General features: G+C 39.8%; 1 protein-coding gene across 2 annotated transcripts in view; it reads left to right on the forward strand.

Moving 5' to 3' along the window:
- Positions 1-24,181, forward strand: part of dgkaa (diacylglycerol kinase, alpha a) — a 99,479-nt gene that overhangs the window by 9,717 nt on the left and 65,581 nt on the right. For both annotated transcript variants that reach the window (XM_062052508.1, XM_062052509.1), the window contains exon 3: positions 2,487-2,646. The gene's annotated coding sequence lies outside the window, so the exon portion shown is untranslated. The remainder of the gene's footprint in view (positions 1-2,486; positions 2,647-24,181) is intronic.

The raw sequence follows: 24,181 nt of genomic DNA on the forward strand, positions 1-24,181 counted from the left end.
CTCATAGTGATGTTACTAGTAGTTGACTGGGAGGTGTTTATTATCATTTGGGGAGAGTCCGCTGCCTGATGCTCACCTGCTAAACACCTATCTACTCCACGCTGAAGCGCTGACTACATGCGCTCTGAATACGCACCGCTGATTGGCTGGTAATGCTATGTGTGTACCAATCAAATGGTTGTGTGGGTGGGACAATGCTGCATGCTGAGACAGAGGCAGAAGGAGCAATGCAGCTTGTTAAGGCTTTAGCTTTAGCTTAGAAACTCGTTCGGTACACCCCCGTACCGAACCGAAAGCCCCGTACCGAAACGGTTCAATACAAAACACGTACCGTTACACCCCTAGCAGATACAAATGACACATTCATGTTTTTGTGTAATGATGACAACGTATGCTCGCGCGGACGATTGACTAGTTGATGGTTTTCTTTTCAAATGTTGGTTCATAGCCGTTGTGCTGCTATGATAGGCCATTTCCGCTCGACACAGTGTGCATACAACAACATTATTAGGCCGTGTATTGAAATACTCCCACACTTTTGACCACTTTTGGCATGCTTTCCCCCCCTCGCTCGCACAGTCTGCTTTGATCGTCTGCTTTGATCGTCTGATTTGATCGTCTGCTTTGCGCTTCGCCATAACGGTAGTGTGACGTAAATATGCGACGCGTCGACGCACAAAAACGGCGTCGACGTATTTACGTAACCGATGACGTCGACGTAGTCGACGCGTCGTTTCAGCCTTAGGATGGAGTATATATTACACCAGTGATTTTCAACCACTGTGCCGCGGCACACTTGTCTGCCGTGAGATATTGTCTGGTGTGCCGTGGGACATTATGCAACTTCACCTAATTGGTCCAAAAAATATTTTTTGCAAATCAATAATCATAATAATGTGCCGTTGTCTAGTGCCTGTGCGGTGTAGAGCTTGGCAGGGTAATCTTGTAATAGGTGGCAGCAGGTAGTTCATTGCTTTGTAGAAGTGGGAATGCGTCAAGGATGGTTTGTCGTGATCCCAATATGCAGAGCACAGCGGGAGACAGCGTGCAGGTAAAAAGATATGTAAAGCTTAAACCAAAAATAGGAAAAGGCACTGAAGCTTAGGGATGGCTATAAACAAAAGTAAAACTGAACTGTCTACAAAGTCAACAAAAACAGAATGCTGGACGACAGCAAAAACTTACAGCGTGTGGCGCAAAGACGGTGTCCACAAAGCACATCCCGTACATGACATGACAATCAACAATTAAATAGTCTTGATTGCCAAAACAAAGCAGGTGCGGGCAATAGCACTCAAAGGAAGGCGTGAAGGTGCTACAGGAGAACCAAACAGGAAAAGTCACCAAAATAACAGCGCAAGACAGGAAGTAAAGCACTACACACAGGAAACAACAACAAACTCAAAATAAGGCACGACAACCTGGTGGAGTTTCATTTTTGAAACTTTTTCTGCTAGTGGTGTGCCTCCGTATTTTTTTTATGAAAAAAATGTGCCTTGGCTCAAAAAAGGTTGAAAAACACTGTAATACACTACCGTCCAAAAGTTTGGGGTCACATTGAAATGTCCTTATTTTTTAAGGAAAAGCACTGTACTTTTCAATGAAGATAACTTTAAACTAGTCTTAACGTTAAAGAAGTACACTCTATACATTGCTAATGTGGTAAATGACTATTCTAGCTGCAAATGTCTGGTTTTTGGTGCAATATCTACATAGGTGTATAGAGGCCCATTTCCAGCAACTATCACTCCAGTGTTCTAATGGTACAATGTGTTTGCTCATTGGCTCAGAAGGCTAATTGATGATTAGAAAACCCTTGTGCAATCATGTTCACACATCTGAAAACAGTTTAGCTCGTTACAGAAGCTACAAAAGTGACCTTCCTTTGAGCGGATTGAGTTTCTGGAGCATCACATTTGTGGGGTCAACTAAACGCTCAAAATGGCCAGAAAAAGAGAACTTTCATCTGAAACTCGACAGTCTATTCTTGTTCTTAGAAATGAAGGCTATTCCACAAAATTGTTTGGGTGACCCCAAACTTTTGAACGGTAGTGTATATACTGTATGTTTTAGTACACAACTTGCTTCAAACGATGATTAAAAAGAGTATAAAAAAGTTTCACTTGGGGAAGGGGGGGCTTGAATTGTCATTCTTCCCAGGGCCCCAGTTTAGTTAGGGGCGGCCCTGTATGTCTGTTTAGACATGTCTGTGACATTTCAGCTGAATCTTGCCCCCTTTTTTCACGGTGAAAAGGACATTTTCATGACAGTTGGGAGTTTTCTGCAATTTTTTTTTCCTGCCAAGTTTGGACAAAAATCGGTCGGCTCTTCTCCTCTAGGGAAAAGTGGCACGAGTAAAAATAAACACAGCAAACTTGCGTGAAACCAAATCAAGTTGTGAGCTATCTCACCCCCCCCCACTCTCTCTCACTCTCTCTCTCTCTCTCTCTCTCTCTCTCTCTCTCTCTCTCGTGCACATGCATCAGCGGGCGGCGACAGAAGGAGGATCCGAGGCGGCGCCTGCTCACTCGGCCACAGCGGTCACTCTCAGCCCGCCTCTACTCGACTGGCTCCGCTTCTCCCCCGTTCCACCTCCTCCCTGCCGGGGGAAGCCAGAGGACTCTCCTGGTGCCCTGCAGAGCGACGGTAAGAGAAAGCGACGTGTCCGCCGAGCACGTCGAGGGACTTCAATGCTTTTTGTTGTGCTTTTTGCTCTCCTTCCTTATTGACTTCCCCGGTGGTGCTTGCAAAGCGTGCATGTTCCAGACAGACAGACAGCCAGCCAGCGCTCTTATTAAGTTACAAGTACCCAACCGGTCTGGACTATTTAGAGAGGACGGCAGTTTTTAGCAACACCTCTCACTATGACACCTCATTCACACTCATTTTGGAATACTCATATCAGGAATCAACTGCAGAAAGTGCCGGGCAAGCAAATGCAGTTTTAATGGGAATGTTAATAGTTATTTTAAAATGTAAAATATGCATAAGTGCATCCTTACCTTGTACTAGGGTTGTCTTGATGGTACCGGTACCAAAATGTATATATGTTTTTTATTTTTTTGTCCTGTCCAGCTTCTCAGGCAAATCATATACCGTGTTTTTTGCACTATAAGTCGCAGTTTTTTTCATAGTTTGGCCGGGTGTGCGACTTATGTGTGAAATTATTAACACATTAGCGTAAAATGTCAAATAATATTATTGATCTCATTCACGTAAGAGACTAGATGTATAAGATTTCATGGGATTTAGCGATTAGGAGTGACAGATTGTTTGGTAAACGTATAGCATGTTCTAAATGTTATAGTTATTTAAAAAAATAAACCGATACCGATAATAAAAAAACGATACCGATAATTTCCAATATTACATTTTAAAGCATTTATCGGCCGATAACGGCGGAGCAGGCGGAAGGCGGTAGATTTAAGAACTACCACAACAGCTGCGATGGCGGAAGAAGGCTGCAGCAGAAAAGGGTCCCCAGTCGTCTTGGACTCCACGCCACTGGACCCTGACCCGATTCTGTCAAGGATCGTGTGGTTGTGCACCAGTCTCCCCACGTAAAACAAAGTCACGCACAGGCATCCTCCATAAAGGGATACACCCCTACCAGGAGGATCGTCATACTCGTTCGAGTGGCCGCCGATGATGATGAGTTATTTGAATGACTCTTACCATAACATGTTACGTTAACATACCAGGCACCTTCTCAGTTGGTTATTTATGCCTCATATAACGTACACTTATTCAACCTGTTGTTCACTATTCTTTATTTATTTTAAATTGCCTTTCAAATGTCTATTCTTGGTGTTGGCATTTATCAAATACATTTCCCCCAAAAATGCGACTTATACTCCAGTGCGACTTATATATGTTTTTTTCCTTCTTTATTATGCATTTTCGGCCGGTGCGACTTATACTCCGGAGCAATGTTCCCTCTAAGGTGCGCAATTGCGCAAAGCTCACGCGTCCTCTGCGCACAGCAAATCTATGCCGCGCAAAAAATCAAATCCCACTCTAAGCAAAATAAACAAATCGTTTGTTTTGTATGATTTTGCAATGCAACTAGGAGTAACAGGTGACGAAAGGCGGCCACAACAGATAAAAACAATGTTTGTCAACGCTTAAATTATTGTAACGTCTGTGGCATACTTGCCAACCCTCACGGATTTTCCGGGAGACTCCCGGAATTCAGCGCCTCTCCCGAAAACCTCCCGGAAGAAATTTTTCTCCCAAAAATCTTCTTGGAATTCAGCCGGAGCTGGAGGCCACGCCCCCTCCAGCTCCATGCGGACCTGAGTGGGGACAGCGGCGACAGTCTGTTTTCACGTCCGCTTTCCCACGATATAAACAGCGTGCCTGCCCAATCACGTTATAACTGTAGAATGATCGAGGGCGAGTTCTTGGTTTCTTATGTGGGTTTATTGTTGGGCAGTTTCATTAACGTCCTCCCAGTGTGGTAACAACACACAACAACAGCAGTCACGTTTTCGTCTACCGTAAAGCAGTTCGTCTACCGTAAAGCAGTTCGTCTGCCGTAAACAGCAATGTTGTGACACTCTTAAACAGGACAATACTGCCATCTACTGGATAGCCTCCGGAACACTGAAATTCAAGTATTTCTTTTATTTATATGTATAATAAAATAAATATATATATATATAAATATATATATATAGCTAGAATTCACTGAAAGTCAAGTATTTCACACACACACACACATATATATATATATATATATATATATATATATATATATATATATATATATATATATATATGAAATACTGGAGTTGGTGAATTCTAGCTGTAAATATACTCCTCCCCTCTTAACCACGCCCCCAACTTTTGTCTATCTTTATTTTTCTTTTTTTGCCATTGCTCAAAAAAAAATAAAAAAATTAATAAGATAAGAATTATTGACCTATTCAAGGCTCCAATTATTTCAAATATTTCACTTTAAAATGTTTTACGTGGAAAATATTGCATATATTGTGTGGTTGCCGTACAAAAACATCAACATTTTATTTGACAAAAGAGCATAAAACAAACAAAATAATAGTTCAAACGTAAAATTGACAGATATATCTGAAGTTGATCTCGTAACTTAAGTGTTGAAAGTTAAAAAAAAAACTAATAACAATTTATCACTTTCTGAGTGGGGCACCTTTTGGATCCCAAATATATTTAATGGGATATAATATTTATCTTTTCACTGTGATTACTCAAAAATAATAATGAATTAAAATCAATGGTGTCCTGCATTATTGATCTTTTAAAGGCTCTAATTACTTCACATCAAACATTGCTTTCTGAATGTTTTGGGCAGTGGGGGAAATACTGCATATTTCAGTTTTATTATAAAAAAAATAAGTAGACTTTGACAGAAAAGGCATAAAACCTTTTTGTTTTTTTAAACTTTATATCAACCTGAAGTTGATATACTGTAGAGATTTACTGTAAGCGTTAAATAAATTAAAAACATAATAATTTGACTTGTTTTTAACATTTTAATGACTTACCCCGGGAGCCCTAAAGGTAAAAAACAAACAAAATCCACATATTTTGTTATGGTTTGAAAATGAAAAATATCAAAATGGCCCCCGCATGTTTTAATTTTTCCATGTGCGGCCCTAAGTGGAAAAAGTTTGGACACCCCTGCACTATGGCAATTAGCCACTGGTGCGTTTATGGCCACACAAAAAGTTGGACAACTCCAACACTACACGTAAAGTGTCAATTTCAGGTCGTTTTACTATGACTCCTCAATCAGTGTGCTTATTCTACTGTCATTTGTTAAGAATGTTATTTTTTGGATATTAACCATGAAATTATGTTACAGGACTACATAATTGCTAATAAAAATATTTATTTTACGGACAGAAAGTTAATAAACACTTCATCTCATGCAACATGTGAATGTTTTAAGGGGAACTAAATGTGATCTCTGAAAGGGGTACACAATATTTCCAAAGGAGGACCCCCACCCAGGCATAAAATACTATAGTGCATAGCTGATTTTAAAAAAAAAACAATATCTAAGTGGGCCGAATCACATCTGTTAGAAGATAATCTCTTGAAATTGACTAGTCACTTGATTATAATAATAAGACATTTAAATTGTTATGTCAGGTTTGAGACAAATGTGCTGCTGGTATGACCACAGTGTGCACGTCTGTATTCCACTACATGCTCAGGGTGTTTGTGCGTTTGCTCACACTCATGAAAAATTAGAGGGAACATTGCTCCAGAGCGACTTATAGTCCGAAAAATACGGTAGTTGATGCAGCGGCTGTTCAGATTGACTTTACAAAAGAGAAGTGTGGGATGCTTCTCTTTTTGCCTTATTTGTATTTGACTTTGTTAAATGTATTTATATTATCATTTGGTGCAGCCGGGCCGGCGCAGGAGGGGATAGAAAGAGGGGAAAAAAAGAAGACAGAGGGGGAAATTGTGGGGACAAGAGGGGGATAAGACAGAGAGACAAAAACAACAACAGCAAACACAATTAAAGCTGCAAGCAGCGTTGGTCGGGTCCGCATTTTGGCTGGTGCTAATCCTAGGTGTCCCAATACTTTTGTCCAGTGGTAGTCCTGAGTGAGACCTACATAGAGGTTTTTGTTGCATGTCTCTACGATATTCGTACTGGGAGTTAGAGGAAGTTGTGTCTGTGTTTTTTTCCTAGGTGCTGCGGCACAGTGGTTCTTTTCTTTGAAGGCTCGTAAAATCACAACCGTAGCACTTATTAAAACGCTTTCGCCAGCTTTTAATCAGAAGGGTTCAATCTCTCTCCTGTAGCAGTTTGAAGCCAAAACGACAAACGCGTTCAGAGGAGATAATGTTTGATGTTTGGTGACCGCTTTTTAAACATTTTTTGTTTTGAAGTGGGGATATCAAACTTCCTGTTGATTTTTGCTGAAGGATGTCAATCTATGAAATGTAGGTCTAAGTGAGACCTACGTAGAGGTTTTTGTTTCATGTCTCTAAAACGTTCCTACCGGAAGTTACAAGCAGTTTTGTCTGTGTTTTCCTCTGAGAAGCAGTTTTGTCTCTGTTTTATTCAAAAATTGCGCTAGGGGTTCGGTTTTTTTTAGATCGCAATTTCCACCAGTCCCGATGTGTGTAAAAAGTTTGGTGAGTTTTTAAGTATTTTAAAGGGGTCAAATTACAGCTCAAAGAGGCAAAAATTAGTGTTTTTAGTCATTTTTTGTGTTGAAGGGGAAATTGCCAACTTCCTGTTGGTTTTTGTCCAAGGATGTGAAATTATGAATTGTTAAGTGAGACCTACATACAGGTTTTTGTTTCATGTCTCTACGACCTTCCTAGTGGGAGTTACAGGCAGTTTGTTTTTGTTTTTTTCATAGGGGGCGCTAGAGCGCAATTTTGATTTTTGGGGTTTGGTTTTTTTACTAAAGTGTGCTATCCCAGTTTTTGTATGTGTGTAAAAAATTTGGTGAGTTTTGAAGCATGTTAAGGGGGGCAAAGTAGTGCGCAAAGCTGCGGAATAATAATCAACCTTACAATTTCAATAGGTTCCTTTGTACCTGTATAAAGGACTCCCTGTGGGAGTCCTTTATACAGGGTACATGCGAACCCTAACAATAGAGCAACATCAGCAAATAGGATATGTACAAATATGATGGTAAAAGTGATAGCAAAGAAGCAGTTAGCGAAATAAATATTAATACAGAAATGACAATAAGCATTATTACACTACAAATGGAGCAATACAAATACCAATAGAAATATCGCTATTGATAATGAACAATACCAATAATTTACCTGTATTATCAACAATACAGTTGTTCAAATGCAACAATACATATACGTAATGATAACTAGAGATACAAAAGAATGCAGAAAAATGAAGGGGACAAAAGATGTATTTTGATACTTTTCGATACCTTTCAATACTTTTCTAAATAAAGGGGACCACAAAAAAATTGCATTATTGTCTCTATTTGAACAACAATTTTTAGTGTACATGAAACATATGTTTATTATTGCAATTTAGTCCTTAAATAAAATAGTGAACATACTAGACAACTTGTCTTTTAGTAGTAAGTAAACAAACAAAGACTCCTAATTAGTCTGCTGACGTATGCAGTAACATATTGTGTCATTTATACACCTATTATTTTGTACACATTATAAAGGACAAGCTGTATAAAATGGATTATTCATCTACTTGTTCATTTACTGTTAATATCTGCTTATTTTCTGTTTTAACATGTTCTATCTACACTTCTGTTAAAATGTAATACAAACCCCGTTTCCATATGAGTTGGGAAATTGTGTTAGATGTAAATATAAACGGAATACAATGATTTGCAAATCATTTTCAACCCATATTCAGTTGAATATGCTACAAAGACAACATATTTGATGTTCAAACTGATGAACATTTTTTTTTTGGCAAATAATCATTAACTTTAGAATTTGATGGCAGCAACACGTGACAAAGAAGTCGGGAAAGGTGGCAATAAATACTGATAAAGTTGAGGAATGCTCATCAAAGACTTATTTGGAACATCCCACAGGTGAACAGGCAAATTGGGAACAGGTGGGTGCCATGATTGGGTATAAAAGTAGATTCCATGAAATGCTCAGTCATTCACAAACAAGGATGGGGCGAGGGTCACCACTTTGTCAACAAATGCCTGAGCAAATTGTTGAACAGTTTAACAAAAACCTTTCTCAACCAGCTATTGCAAGGAATTTAGGGATTTCCCCATCTACGCTCCGTAATAACATCAAAGGGTTCAGAGAATGTGGAGAAATCACTGCACGTAAGCAGCTAAGCCCGTGACCTTCCATCCCTCAGGCTGTACTGCATCAACAAGCGACATCAGTGTGTAAATGATATCACCACATGGGCTCAGGAACACTTCAGAAACCCACTGTCAGTAACTACAGTTGGTTGCTACATCTGTAAGTGCAAGTTAAAACTCTCCTATGCAAGGCGAAAACCGTTTATCAACAACACCCAAAAACGCCGTCGGCTTCGCTGGGCCTGAGCTCATCTAAGATGGACTGATACAAAGTGGAAAAGTGTTCTGTGGTCTGACGAGTCCACGTTTTTGGAAACTGTGGAAGTCGTGTCCTCCGGACCAAAGAGGAAAAGAACCTCCCGGATTGTTCTAGGTGCAAAGTTGAAAAGGCAGCATGTGTGATGGTATGGGGGTGTATTAGTGCCCAAGACATGGGTAACTTACACATCTGTGAAGGCACCATTAATGCTGAAAGGTACATACAGGTTTTGGAGCAACATATGTTGCCATCCAAGCAACGTTACCATGGACGCCCCTGCTTATTTCAGCAAGACAATGCCAAGCCACGTGTTACATCAACGTGGCTTCGTAGTAAAAGAGTGCGGGTACTAGACTGGCCTGCCTGTAGTCCAGACCTGTCTCCCATTGAAAATGTGTGGTGCATTATGAAGCCTAAAATACCACAACGGAGATTGAACAACTTAAGCTGTACATCAAGCAAGAATGGGAAAGAATTCCACCTGAGAAGCTTCAAAAATGTGTCTCCTCAGTTCCCAAACCTTTACTGAGTGTTGTTCAAAGGAAAGGCCATGTAACACAGTGGTGAACATGCCCTTTCCCAACTACTTTGGCACGTGTTGCAGCCATGAATTTCTAAGTTAATTATTATTTGCAAAAAAAAAAAAAAAGTTTATGAGTTTGAACATCAAATATGTTGTCTTTGTAGTGCATTCAACTGAATATGGGTTGAAAAGGCTTTGCAAATCATTGTATTCCGTTTATATTTACATCTAACACAATTTCCCAACTCATATGGAAACGGGGTTTGTATTAGAGAAAAAAGTAATGTTGAGTACATCGTATTGTAGTAGAAAGTTTTGTTGAGTACTTTGTATAGTAGTAGAAAGTAACGTTGAGTACTTTGTATAGTAGTAGTAAGTAACGTTGAGTACTTTATATTCTAGTAGAAAGTAACACTGAGTACTTTGTATACTAGTAGATAGTAACGCTGAGTACTTTGTATAGTAGTCGATAGTAACGCTGAGTACTTTGTATAGTAGTAGAAAGTAACATTGAGAGACACGTACCATGATTAAAGGTAGTATTAGATCTTGTAGTAAAACGTATTATTGGCATCAGATGAGGCGTGTATTTGAGGCGAGGCGTTTACGGTACTCAAATACCCTCAGGGAATATATGCAGTGTGGATATTCATGCAGTACTAGTAAGTAGTAAACAATGTTGTGTACTTAATAATACTGTCAGCAATACTCATGTCAATAAAGTCTGTTCCAGGGTCAAACCATCAAATGCATGAAGTGTCCAGGCAATGTTTGAGGTCACATTTTAACGTAAATTCAACACTCATTATAATAATAATAGTAATAATAATAACAATAATTGTCATCAAGCCAAACATGCAGAGTTGATGATCCTGGCTTATCTGGACTGCACATCGACTTAGTAGTCATGTAACTTCTCCTATTCCACCTTCACTTCCTGCATCACACACGTACTCCAATATGATATTTAATAAAGACAAGACACAGCATTAGGTACACCTGCTCCACCTAACCATGTGACCAGATAATAATACACAACATGGGCCTGTTTGGACATTTAATGCTCGTACGATGGCATCAATGACACCACAACAAACGTCGTCTTTGGACTTTTAGGAAGAACATCTAGCAGAGGATGTATATTATATGATAAATATACTTGTACTATATGAGGATGGTAACACATGTCAATCATTACAATCCTTAACAATCAATCAGTGGTGTATTGCACAGTCCATTGATGGCATGGATGGGGGATTGCAGCGGAGAGTGTGATGATGTCATCGCCGAATTTGCGTAATTGGTTTTGAGGCATTTGGAAAACGTGAGTAATGTGTTAGGAACTCCAAATGAACTTTTTTTTGTCTCGGTTGGAGCAGAGTGCTTCTAGGCCAGAGGTGTCAAAGTGGTTTTCACCAAGGGCCACGTGGCAGTTGTGTTTGGCCCTTGAGGGCCTCTTCTCACGGTGAATACTATTATTACACCATTTTTTGATGCATTTTATCAGTATATATTTTTTAAAACTACAATGTAAAAAAAAAAAAGGTACGTTGCAATAATTTCACCTCAATATGTGGTGTATATTACTGCTGTTTTTATGGTTAAAAAAAAAGTTGTCAGAATTTTACTGTAACATTTACATTTGTTTTTTTACTGTAAATAAAAAAAGTGCAATTTTACAGTAAAATTTTGGCACCTGAGCTGCTGGTTTTTTTTTTATTTTTTTTTTTACCGCAAATCAAAAACTGTAGATTTTTCGGTGTATTACTGTAAACGCCAAAACAGCACCACAGTTTATTAGAGTAAAAAAAAGTTTTTTTCATTTAGAGAAAAATGCTGTAAAAATCTCAGTAAATGTCATAATTTTTTACCATGAAATCTATTGCTACTTTTACAATGTAAAAAAAATATGGTAAGTTGCAATAATTGCACCTCAAAATGTAGTGTATATTACTGTAAATGGAAAAACAGTACTGCTGTTTTTATGGTTAAAAAAAAAAAAAAAAAGGCAGCTCAGTTGTCAGAATTTTACTGTAAAATGTACATTTGTTTTTTTACTGTAAATAAAAAAGTGTAATTTTACAGTAAAATTTTGGCACCTCAGCTGCTGGTTTGTTTTTTTGTTTGTTTGTTTTTTACCGCAAATCAACAACTGTAGATTTTTCGGTTTATTAGAGTAAAAAAAGTTTTTTTCATTTACAGAAAAATGCTGTAAAAATCTCAGTAAATGTCACAATTTTTTACCATGAAATCTATTGCTACTTTTACAATGTAAAAAAAATATGTTAAGTTGCAATAATTGCACCTCAAAATGTAGTGTATATTACTGTAAATGGAAAAACAGTACTGCTGTTTTTATGGTAAAAAAAAAAAAAAAAGGAATCTCAGTTGTCAGAATTTTACTGTAAAATGTACATTTGGTTTTTTTTGCTGTAAATAAAAAATCGCAATTTTACAGTAAAATTTTGGCACCTGAGCTGCCAGTTTGTTTGTTTTTTTGTTTTTTTACCGCAAATCAACAACTGTAGATTTTTCGGTGTATTACTGTAAATGCCAAAACAACACCACAGTTTATTACAGTAAAAAAAATGTTTTTCGTTTAGAGAAAAATGCTGTAAAACCTTAGTAAATGTCACAATTTCACCATGATTGAATGGTGTGAATGTGAGTGTGAATGTTGTCTGTCTATCTGTGTTGGCCCTGCGATGAGGTGGCGACTTGTCCAGGGTGTACCCCGCCTTCCGCCCGAATGCAGCTGAGATAGGCTCCAGCACAAGTGTGGAAGAAGCTGAAGGGTGAGTTTTGTGTGGAAGAAGCTGAAGGGTGAGTTTGGTGTGGAAGAAGATGAAGGGTGAGTTTGGTGTGGAAGAAGATGAAGGGTGAGTTTGGTGTGGAAGAATATGAAGGGTGAGTTTGGTGTGGAAGAAAATGAAGGGTGAGTTTGGTGTGGAAAAAAATGAAGGGTGAGTTTGGTGTGGAAGAAGCTGAAGGGTGAGTTTGGTGTGGAAGAAAATGAAGGGTGAGTTTGGTGTGGAAGAAGCTGAAGGGTGAGTTTGGTGTGGAAGAAAATGAAGGGTGAGTTTGGTGTGGAATAAGATGAAGGGTGAGTTTGGTGTAGAAGAAGATGAAGGGTGAGTTTGGTGTGGAAGAAGATGAAGGGTGAGTTTGGTGTGGAAGAAGATGAAGGGTGAGTTTGGTGTGGAAGAAGATGAAGGGTGAGTTTGGTGTAGAAGAAGATGAAGGGTGAGTTTGGTGTGGAAGAAGATGAAGGGTGAGTTTGGTGTGGAAGAAGTTGAAGGGTGAGTTTGGTGTGGAAGAAGATGAAGGGTGAGTTTGGTGTGGAAGAAGATGAAGGGTGAGTTTGGTGTGGAAGAACATGAAGGGTGAGTTTGGTGTGGAAGAAGATGAAGGGTGAGTTTGGTGTGGAAGAAGATGAAGGGTGAGTTTGGTGTGGAAGAAGTTGAAGGGTGAGTTTGGTGTGGAAGAAGATGAAGGGTGAGTTTGGTGTGGAAGAAGATGAAGGGTGAGTTTGGTGTGGAAGAACATGAAGGGTGAGTTTGGTGTGGAAGAAGATGAAGGGTGAGTTTGGTGTGGAAGAAGATGAAGGGTGAGTTTGGTGTGGAAGAAAAAATGAAGGGTGAGTTTGGTGTGGAAAAGTTGAAGGGTGAGTTTGGTGTGGAAGAAGATGAAAGGTGAGTTTGGTGTGGGAGAAGATGAAGGGTGAGTTTGGTGTGGGAGAAGATGAAGGGTGAGTTTGGTGTGGAAGAAGATGAAAGGTGAGTTTGGTGTGGGAGAAGATGAAGGGTGAGTTTGGTGTGGAAGAAGATGAAGGGTGAGTTTGGTGTGGGAGAAGATGAAGGGTGAGTTTGGTGTGGAAGAAGCTGAAGGGTGAGTTTGGTGTGGAAAAAGATGAACAGTGAGTTTGGTGTGGAAGAAGATGAAGGGTGAGTTTGGTGTGGGAGAAGATGAAGGGTGAGTTTGGTGTGGGAGAAGATGAAGGGTGAGTTTGGTGTGGAAGAAGCTGAAGGGTGAGTTTGGTGTGGAAAAAGATGAAGGGTGAGTTTGGTGTGGAAGAAGATGAAGGGTGAGTTTGGTGTGGAAGAAGCTGAAGGGTGAGTTTGGTGTGGAAAAAGATGAAGGGTGAGTTTGGTGTGGAAGAAGATGAAGGGTGAGTTTGGTGTGGAAGAATATGAAGGGTGAGTTTGGTGTGGAAGAAGATGAAGGGTGAGTTTGGTGTGGAAGAAGATGAAGGGTGAGTTTGGTGTGGAAGAAGATGAAGGGTGAGTTTGGTGTGGAAGAAGATGAAGGGTGAGTTTGGTGTGGAAGAAGATGAAGGGTGAGTGTGAGGCGTCCCATTAGTTTTGAGTGAGCGGCTCTCAGGTTGCATCCACTTCCTGCCTCACATTGATCCGTGGGTGTGCTGCACGAAGCGACACTGCTGCCCGCCATGAAAGCAGCAGAGCATCTCTGCCTTTGCGAGTCTGAACAGGTTGTTTTTTGTTTTTTTTCATTTGCACGTAGCAGAAGGCTGCCCCCACAAGAAGCTCTTACATAAGCCACGTCGCTCCACTGATGAACATTCCTCCTCCGCCGTCATCTTTTCCCCCGTCAAGTCTGTGATTCACCACGCTCTGGCTGCTTTTCTGTTATTTCAGCGCCGCGTTCACTGCCCCACGTTTTTTTCTGTGTCCGCTTTTAGCAGCAACGTGTGGAAGTCTGAGGAGCGTTTCTTGGACGCCATCCCCAGCCACAGAATGTGTGCTTAAACACATGAAGTGCTGATTTCAGACTTGAGTGATCTTTGGACTCTGCTGTGTTTGCGTAGTGCTGCAAATAACAGACCTTCATGAACGCAACACAACTTGTCCGACATGCAGTGAACAAGCTTTTGCTCCTACTGTGCATTTGCTGTCCACTACTTCAGTGTTTTTCAACCTTTTTGGAGCCAAGGCACATTTTTGTTCATTGAAAAAATGCGGGGGCACACCACCAGCAGAAAACATTACAAATATAAACTCAGTAGTTGATATTGACAGTAAAAAGTTGCAATTGTTGGACATGAATTCAAACCATAACCAACACTATAGCTCTTGTCTCAAAGTAAGTGTCATGACCTGTCACATCACGCCGTGACTTATTTGGAGTTTTTTGCTGTTTTCCTGTGTAGTGTTTTAGTTCTTGTCTTGCGCTCCTATTTTGGTGGCTTTTCCTGTTTTGTTGGTATTTTCCTGTAGCAGTTTCATGTCTTCCTTTGAGCGCTATTCCCCGCACCTGCTTTGTTTGAGCAATCAAGACTACTTCAGTTGTGCGGACGCTATCCTTCTTTGTGTGGAAATTGTTGATTGTCATGTCTTGTACGGGTGTACTTTGTGGACGTCCCTGCTCCACACGCTGTAAGTCTTTGCTGTCGTCCAGCATTCTGTTTTTGTTGACTTTTTAGCCAGTTCAGTTTTAGTTTAGTTTTCCATAGCCATCCCTAAACTTCAATGCCTTTTGTTTATTTTCGGTTTAAGCATTAGATACTACGTTTACAAAGCAATTAGCTACCTGCTGCCACCTACTGATATGGAAGAGTATTACACGGTTACTCTGCCGAGCTCTAGACAGCACCGACATGTTATGGTATTTTTATTTTTTTAATTTATTTTTTGTCATAAAGAAATACAATCATGTGTGCTTACGGACTGTATCCCTGCTGGTTGTATTGATCTATATTGATATATAATGTAGGAACCAGAAATATTAATAACAGAAAGAAACAACCATTTTGTGTGAATGAGTGTGAATGAGTGTAAATGGGGGAGGGAGGTTTTTTGGGTTGGTGCACTAATTGTAAGTGTATCTTGTGTTTTTTATGTTGATTTAATTAAAAAATCAGCATTACTGATTGGGGACCACTGCTCTACGGGACTCAACTGAAGAAAGTGCTTTGCAAAAACTGGCCCAAAATCTGCGTCCGCGTGTGGACGAAAGGTGGGAATGCACAGAAAAAAAATGCGTTCTTGAAGGTATCCCTGTTCACGTGGCCACGGTCCGTGTGTTTTTTAGTCTCTTAAACATCCAGGTCCATGTTTGTGCTGCAAAAGACCGAGATGCCTTTTCAATAAAAGGAGCACAGCTATGGAACTCTCTACCTGACACTTTGAAATGTACACCTGCCCTTGTCATTTTCAAAAAACAAACACAATTGTGGGTAGTTGAGCAACAATCGTGTTCCCATGTTTAGTTTTTACTAATTTTTACTAATTGGTTCGAGCCAATGCTAACGACACTAGCTTGATTGCATTACGATAGCACGTACAAATATGCATGAAAACACTCCTACGGACATCACACATTGGACGGTTTAGTAAGTAAGAATTGTTTTAGTTATATTGTAAAACTTCGACTTAGACAAACTTTATTGATCCACAAGGGAAATTGTTCTTATATACACTACCGTTCAAAAGTTTGGGGTCACATTGAAATGTCCTTATTTTTTAAGGAAAAGCACTGTACTTTTCAATGAAGATAACTTTAAACTAGTCTTAACTTTAAAGAAATACACTCTATACATTGCTAATGTGGTAAATGACTATTCTAGCTGAAAATGTCTGGTTTTTGGTGCAATATCTACATAGGTGTATAAAGGCCCATTTCCAGCAACTATCACTCCAGTGTTCCAATGGTACAATGTGTTTGCTCATTGGCTCAGAAGGCTAATTGATGATTAGAAAACCCTTGTGCAATCATGTTCACACATCTGAAAACAGTTTAGCTCGTTACAGAAGCTACAAAACTGACCTTCCTTTGAGCAGATTGAGTTTCTGGAGCATCACATTTGTGGGGTCAATTAAACGCTCAAAATGGCCAGAAAAAGAGAACTTTCATCTGAAACTCCACAGTCTATTCTTGTTCTTAGAAATGAAGGCTATTCCACAAAATTGTTTGGGTGACCCCAAACTTTTGAACGGTAGTGTATATATAAAGGTTTATTTGAAATAGGGACAGATACAAAAACATAGGCTCTTAAACAGTTATCCAATGTATGCATCATAATGTTTGTAGCCAAAGCTCATTTACAACACTTGTCCCCAACAACAACAACAACACAGATCTAACATCATTAAAATAGGAAAATAAAAAATAGAATAAGGCAAAGATGAGTCGATAATAATAATAGAAATAATACAGACAAAGTGCAGACTAGATAAAAACCAATTAGTAAAAATGAGTAAAACCTAAACATGGGAACACAATTGTTGCTCAACTAGCCATAATTTTGTTTGTTTTTTGAAAGTGACAAGTGCAGGTTTACTTTTCAAAGTGTCAGGTAAAGAGTTCCATAGATGTGCTCCTTTTATTGAAAAGGCAGTCTGGGCAAAAGATGTTCAACGGAATGTAACGCAACAGTTGCCTTTTGACATAGCTCAAGTGGTAGATCTGGTACCACTTTGCAGTCTTGTAATTGCCTTGCAGAGCAATTGGGGAGCAGAGTTATCCAAGCATTTAAAAACCGGTTTGACTGTGTGTAACAAAATGAAATTGGTAAAACTTAAAATATTGTATTTGGTTCAAATTTGGCAATGATGATATGGTACACTCTTCTTGTCTAGGACTTTCAAGGCGCGGTTATAAAGACACTCAATGGTCTTGATTGATGACTGGTGTGCCTGGGACCATGTAGTTAAGCCATAAGATATGTGTGAAAGAATCATTGAATACATAAAAGTAAAAGCACAGCTGAGTTTCTTATAATCTTAAAGGCCTACTGAAATGAAATTGTTTTATTTAAACGGGGATAGCAGATCCATTCTATGTGTCATACTTGATCATTTCGCGATATTGCCATATTTTTGCTGAAAGGATTTAGTAGAGAACATCGACGATAAAGTTTGCAACTTTTGGTCGCTGATAAAAAAAAGCCTTGCCTGTACTGGAAGTAGCGTGACGTCACAGGTTGAAGGGCTCCTCACATTTCCCCATTGTTTACACCAGCAGCGAGAGCGATTCGGACCGAGAAAACGACGATTACCCCATTAATTTGAGCGAGGATGAAAAATTTGTGGATGAGGAACGTGAGAGTGAAGGACTAGAGTGCAGTGCAGGACGTATCTTTTTTCGCTCTGACCGTAACTTAGGTACAAGGGCTCATTGGATTCCACACTTTCTCCTTTTTCTATTGTGGATCACGGATTTGTATTTTAAACCACCTCGGATACTACATCCTCTTGAAAATGAGAGTCGAGAACGCGAAATGGACATTCACAGTGACTTTTATCTCCACGACAATACATCGGCGAAGCACTTTAACTACGGAGCTAACGTGATAGCATCGTGCTTAAATGCAGATAGAAACAAAATAAAAAAGACCCTGACTGGAAGGATAGACAGAAGATCAACAATACTACCAAACTCTGGACCTGTAACTACACAATTAATGCTGTACCGCCTGGCAAAGCCTAGCAATGCTGTTGCGAACGACGCCATTGAAGCTAACTTAGCTACGGGACCTTGACAGAGCTATGCTAAAAACATTAGCTATCCACCTACGCCAGCCCTCATCTGCTCATCAACACCCGTGCTCACCTGCGTTCCAGCGATCGACGGCGCGACGAAGGACTTCACCCGATCATCGATGCGGTCGGCGGCTAGCGTCGGATAGCGCGTCTGCTATCCAACTCAAAGCCCTCCTTGTTGTGTTGCTGCAGCCAGCCGCTAATACACCGATCCCACCCACAGCTTTCTTCTTTGCAGTCTCCATTGTTCATTTTGCGATGAAAACAGAGCTGTTTGTATTGGGATACAATGTGTCCCAATACTTCTGCTTCAACCATTGACGTCACGCGCAAACGTCATCATACATAGACGTTTTCAACCGGAAGTTTTCCGGGAAATTTAAAATTGCACCGGCTGTATTGGCATGTGTTGCAATGTTAATATTTCATCATTGATATATAAACTATCAGACTGCGTGGTCGCTAGTAGTGGCTTTCAGTAGGCCTTTAAAACAGCCTAAGTTTGCCTTCAGGGTTTTACACATTTTCTTAATGTGACTTTTAAAATTCAGCTGCTAGTCTATGATTATGCCCAAATATTTGACTTCAGGTACTTGTTCAATGAGCTCCTCATTAATTTTTATATTCAGGTTTGTTTGAGGTAGCTTTTTTACATACGTTGCTTGGAGTGATGAATGGAAAGACCATACGAGTAGTAACGCTGTGGACGGCTAGAAGACAGAACGGCATTTGTACTTCCAGTTAGAAGGCTGGGTTTAAGCAGAAGGGCAATGCAGCGGGCGAGCTTGTCCAAAAGATGGCGCCGTAGCACAAACAATAACACACCTTTTTGATGTCTTTGCATGTGTTTAATGAAAACTATTTGCATTATGGCCGTAAACGATGAAAAAAAAAATCACAAATTTGCTGCGCCGTTTAAAAAGCTACAGGATACAAAGCGTAGGAGAAAAGTAGAGGTTATAGTCCAGAATTTACGGTATTTTCATTTGCATTTTCCACACCCTGCCTTCCGCCCGAATGTAGCTGAGATAGGCTCCAGCACCCCCGCGACCCCGAACGGGACAAGCGGTAGAAAATGGATGGATGGATGGGTTCTTATCTAGTTTGCACTTTGTCTGTGTTATTATTATTATTATTATTATTATTATTATTATTGGCTTTTATGTAGTTTGCACTTTGTCTGTATTACCGTATTTTTCGGAGTATAAGTCGCTCCGGAGTATTAGTCGCACTGGCCGAAAATGCATAATAAAGAAGGGAAAAAATATATATAAGTCGCACTGGAGTATAAGTCGCATTTTTTTGGGAAATTTATTTGATAAAAGCCAACACCAAGAATAGACATTTGAAAGGCAATTTAAAATAAATAAAGAATAGTGAACAACAGGCTGAATAAGTGTACGTTATATGAGGCATAAATAACCAACGGAGAACGTGCCTGGTATGTTAAGGTAACATATTATGGTAAGAGTCATTCAAATAACTATAACATATAGAACATGCTATACGTTTACCAAACAATCTGTCACTCCTAATCGCTAAATCCCATGAAATCTTATACGTCTAGTCTCTTACGTGAATGAGATAAATAATATTATTTGATATTTTACACTAATGTGTTAATAATTTCACACATAAGTCACACCAAACTATGAAAAAAACTGCGACTTATAGTCCGAAAAATACTTTATTACTATTATCGTTATTATCGACTCCTCTTTGCCTCATTCTTTTTAATTTCCTATTTTAATGATGTTAGATCTGTGTTGTTGTTGTTGTCGGGGACAAGTGTTGTAAATGAGCTTTGGCTACAAACACTATGATGCATACATTGAATAACTGTTTCAGATAGGGATGATGTTTGATAAGAAATTATCGAGTTCGAGCCTATTATCGAATCCTCTTATCGAACCGATTCCTTATCGATTCTCTTATCGAGTCCAGATAGGTTGTTGTATATGGGGGAAAAAACACACAATATTTGGTTTAACAAAAGCTCACTTTTATTATATATAAAAAAATAAAAAAAATCTAATAAATAAATAAATATTGACTATTACCCCCCTAAAAAATAAAATAAAATAAATAAATATTGACTGTTGTTACCCAAAGTATATTAAGTGGGATTTTTCATAAAAACAAATATATACAGTAACACAAAAACAACCTGTCTCTGAGATCACTGTAGGTGTATAAATAATAATATAGTGTTAAATAAAATCAGTCCCTTGGGCACAAAACTGAAAATAATACAGCTCTCCAAAAAGTGCACTTCTGCTGCTATTGGAACATAACTGTTATGATGCTTTGACATTTTTGCACTTTATTTCTTTATTGAAAGAAAATTCTATGGAGAGAAAAGTTGTTTGCAAATGTGGTTACAATGCTAAAAAATGAAAAGTTAAAGCTAAAAAAAGAAATACACTTTATTGAGTTAAAATCTTTCTTTATAGGGGGAAAGATGTGATGTTATGAGCTAGGGCAGTGGTTCTCAAATGGGGGTACGCGTACCCCTGGGGGTACTTGAAGGTATGCCAAGGGGTACGTGAGATTTTTTTAAAATATTCTAAAAATAGCAACAATTCAAAAATCCTTTATAAATATATTTATTGAATAATACTTCAACAAAATATGAATGTAAGTTCATAAACTGAACATCAAATCAAGTAGGCTATTCCATTCATTACCATAAACCCAGAGTTTCCCCCATGGCCCATGCCATAATGGTTTGATCCTACCTGGCGGTGCCGCACGGCACCAACTGTCAATCAACTATCAATGTAGAAAACAATGGAGGCGTGGTTAAAGCGTAGCAGTAATGCAACTGAAAACCAGGAAGAACGTGTGCCAAAGAAGGCCAAACCTGAGCCGGCAAAATTCAGACAGTATTCCAAAGAATATGTGTTAATGGGATTTACGGCTTCCAGTTGTAACCCCCCCAAGGCATTGTGTTTTTTCTGTGGAGAAATGTTAGCGAACAGCGGCATGAAGCGGCCGCGCATCCTCAGCGGCATCTCCGGACAAAACACGCTTGCAATGTCGGTAAGCCACCTGATTTTTTAAAGAGGAGACTAAATGCATTCAGGTCATCTCAAGACACGATGCGGAAAGCCTCCACAGCATCAGCCAAAGCCCTGGACAACGTTCCCTCTAAGGTGCGCACCTGCGCAATTGCACACCGCTCACGCGTCCTCAGCGCACTGCAAATTAATGCCGCGCAGGAAATCAAAAATCCCATCTGAATTTTAAACAAAATAAACAAATTACAATTTATTCTGTATGATTTTGCAATGCAACTCTGTGAGTGACAGGTGACAACAAGAGTGGCCCCAATGAATAAAACAATCTTTGTCAACACAGTTCAATTATCGTCTGTCAAGACACTTTACAGACAGGAATTCCATCAATCACTTTATTGAGCAAAACTGTTTGTAACCACACCAAAAACATGAGTAAAAAAAACTTTTATCTATAAAAACTGGTAATTTTCTGCCATACAAACCAGGCTTAAACCAACTTTGTCATCTGTCGTTTCAACAGAAGCCGCTCGCTCGCTCACCTGCACCAACACACGCACTCATGGCACTTAACCAGTGCTGCGTTTATGGCCACAAAAAAAGTCAGACAACCCCAACGCCACACAATGTGTAAATGCCAGGTTGTAACACTGACTCCACAATCACATGTGTGCTTATTGTACTGCCATTTATTAAGAATGTTAATCTAAGGATATTATTCAAGAAATATTGTCACTAGACTAGTGTCTTTGCTTGTTGCTAAAGCCAAAAAAGCCGTTCACTATCGCTGAAGAGCTGATAATTCCAGCCGCTGCAGTGCTGGCCGAGACAATACTGGATAAAAACGCAGCCGAGAAAATAAAGAATGTGCCTTTATCAAATGACTCTGTTTGCCGGAGAGTAGATCAAATGGGAAAAGACATTGTTGAGCAAGTTGTTGGAAAACTTAGCGACTCATTTTCCCTCCAGCTGGATGAATCCACAGATATTAGTGGAAATGCACAACTTGTAGGTTTTGTCAGATACATCGGTACTGACGATATTTATGAGCACATACTTTTTTGTAAAACATTAGAGGGGAGAACAACAGGAGAGGACATTTTTGACAATCCCCAAAGAGGGCCCTTTCAGTTGATGATTACTTCTGTGTAGAAATCTTTATTTATAATTGAATCACTTGTTTATTTTTCAACAAGTTTTTAGTTATTTTTATATATTTTTTTCCAAATAGTTCAAGAAAGACCACTACAAATGAGCAATATTTTGCACTGTTATACAATTTAATAAATCAGAAACTGATGACATAGTGCTGTATTTTACTTCTTTATCTCTTTTTTTCAACCAAAAATGCTTTGCTCTGTTTAGGGGGTACTTGAATTAAAAAAATGTTCACAGGGGGTACATCACTGAAAAAAGGTTGAGAACCACTGAGCTAGGGAATATAACAACTACACTACCCAGCATGCAACGGGAGTGACGAGCATGCGTGGTAGCCCCGAAAAGTGTTGTTGCATGTCGCCACCCGGCAGCTAAGAATGAGGTTATGAGCACGCTGTGAAAGCAAACGTCAAGAACTCAGCCAACACGCCTCGTCTGCATTATTTATAATTAGACAGACAACACATATACAGTGTGATTTTGTAACGTTTACAAGGAAAGAAAAACAAAAGTTCGAAAAGGGAGATGTGTTGTATATATACGTATGTGCTGCGGTTGCTTTAAGAACGTTGCGACAGCTGCCGTAAAGGAGGTGCGTTGCTAGCCTGGTTGCTATGTTTCCGGTTGGTCGTAAAAGTGTTGATCATGTGTTTGTACCCTGCTCAAATCTCTCAGTAAAGTTACTCATTGGATTATACCTTTTGTTTTGAACTTTATTACACTTTGGAGCGCTTTTTCCGGTCCATTGTTTTTCCTGCTTTCGCTATCTGCGCCTAATGACTGAGCTACGTGACCTCATTTCTTGTGATGTCACACGGAGCATTTCTGGTCGGGACGGGATTCCAGGGATTCGAATAAAGAACCAACTCTTTTTCTTTACTATAGTGGTCTCGATAACGGGTACCGGTTCTCAAAAAGGGATTAGAGTCCGAGGACTCGGTTCTTTTCTTATCGAACAACCGGGAAAACCGAGTTTCGAGTATCATCCCTACTTTCAGATATCTATGTTTCTGTATCTGTCCCTATTTCAAATAAACCTTTTCATGCCAAAGTCCAAGCAGGTCTTGAAGTGGTGGACGCCCCCACAATAACCAAGCACTACTTAGCATATAAAAGCCTAGACAGTGAGAGTGCAGACCTCCACCAAGACCTGACCAGACGGATGCCGTGTGGTTTTCCCGGTATGTTACCTACTTAAGTGGCTTGCGTCCAACCGATAATTTCCCCCATTAAAAGGTTCCTGTTGCCTACCACTGAATGTAAAGCGGCCATAAAAGAAGCTCTTTACGGCGCTACAATCATGTCAAGGTGCACTCGGGGATGACCTTTTTTTGTTTTCCACGCCATGTTTGTACAAGCGTGCTGTAAAAGCCCACGCCTCTTGCAGAGAAAGTCCACTGTTGTGCAACCCTCAATCGCCACTTTTCCTTCTTTGAATGGACTTTTTTTTTTTTTTTTTGTACCCTCCTCCTCACTGGAGCGTGTGCAGATAGCGGCGGAGGCGGCGAGACGGTGGACACGTCGGGTTGCTATGCAGCGTGTTTCCCTCCATTAGCAGCTGACTAACATGTGGGAGGAGGGAAAGAAAAGAGAGAGAGAGAGAAAGAGAGGGGGCCCTAGAAGTCTTCCCCGCGTAGCTCCGCCTCCCCCGCCCACGGCGACCGCGCCAACCTCATGTGACCTTTCAACCGGGAGGCGCCGCATTCAACATGCAGATGTGACGCGGTGAGTCACGGCGCCGCCTCGCTACTTTTTACACACCAGCCAGAAAGCTAATAGCGCTACAAAACGGCAGTTTTTCTGCAAAGTGAAACTTTGTAAACCACCACTTCCTGTTGTGTCTTCAACGTCAGCGTGCACAAGCTGCAGCCGCCTGGAGATCAGATTACGTCCATGCAACAACGCAGTAAAAACACGTTTTTTTCCCCACACGTCTGTCACTTCTTTGTATACGG

This window comes from Entelurus aequoreus, linkage group LG07 (genome assembly GCF_033978785.1).
Source record: "Entelurus aequoreus isolate RoL-2023_Sb linkage group LG07, RoL_Eaeq_v1.1, whole genome shotgun sequence".
Lineage (NCBI taxonomy): Eukaryota > Metazoa > Chordata > Actinopteri > Syngnathiformes > Syngnathidae > Entelurus > Entelurus aequoreus.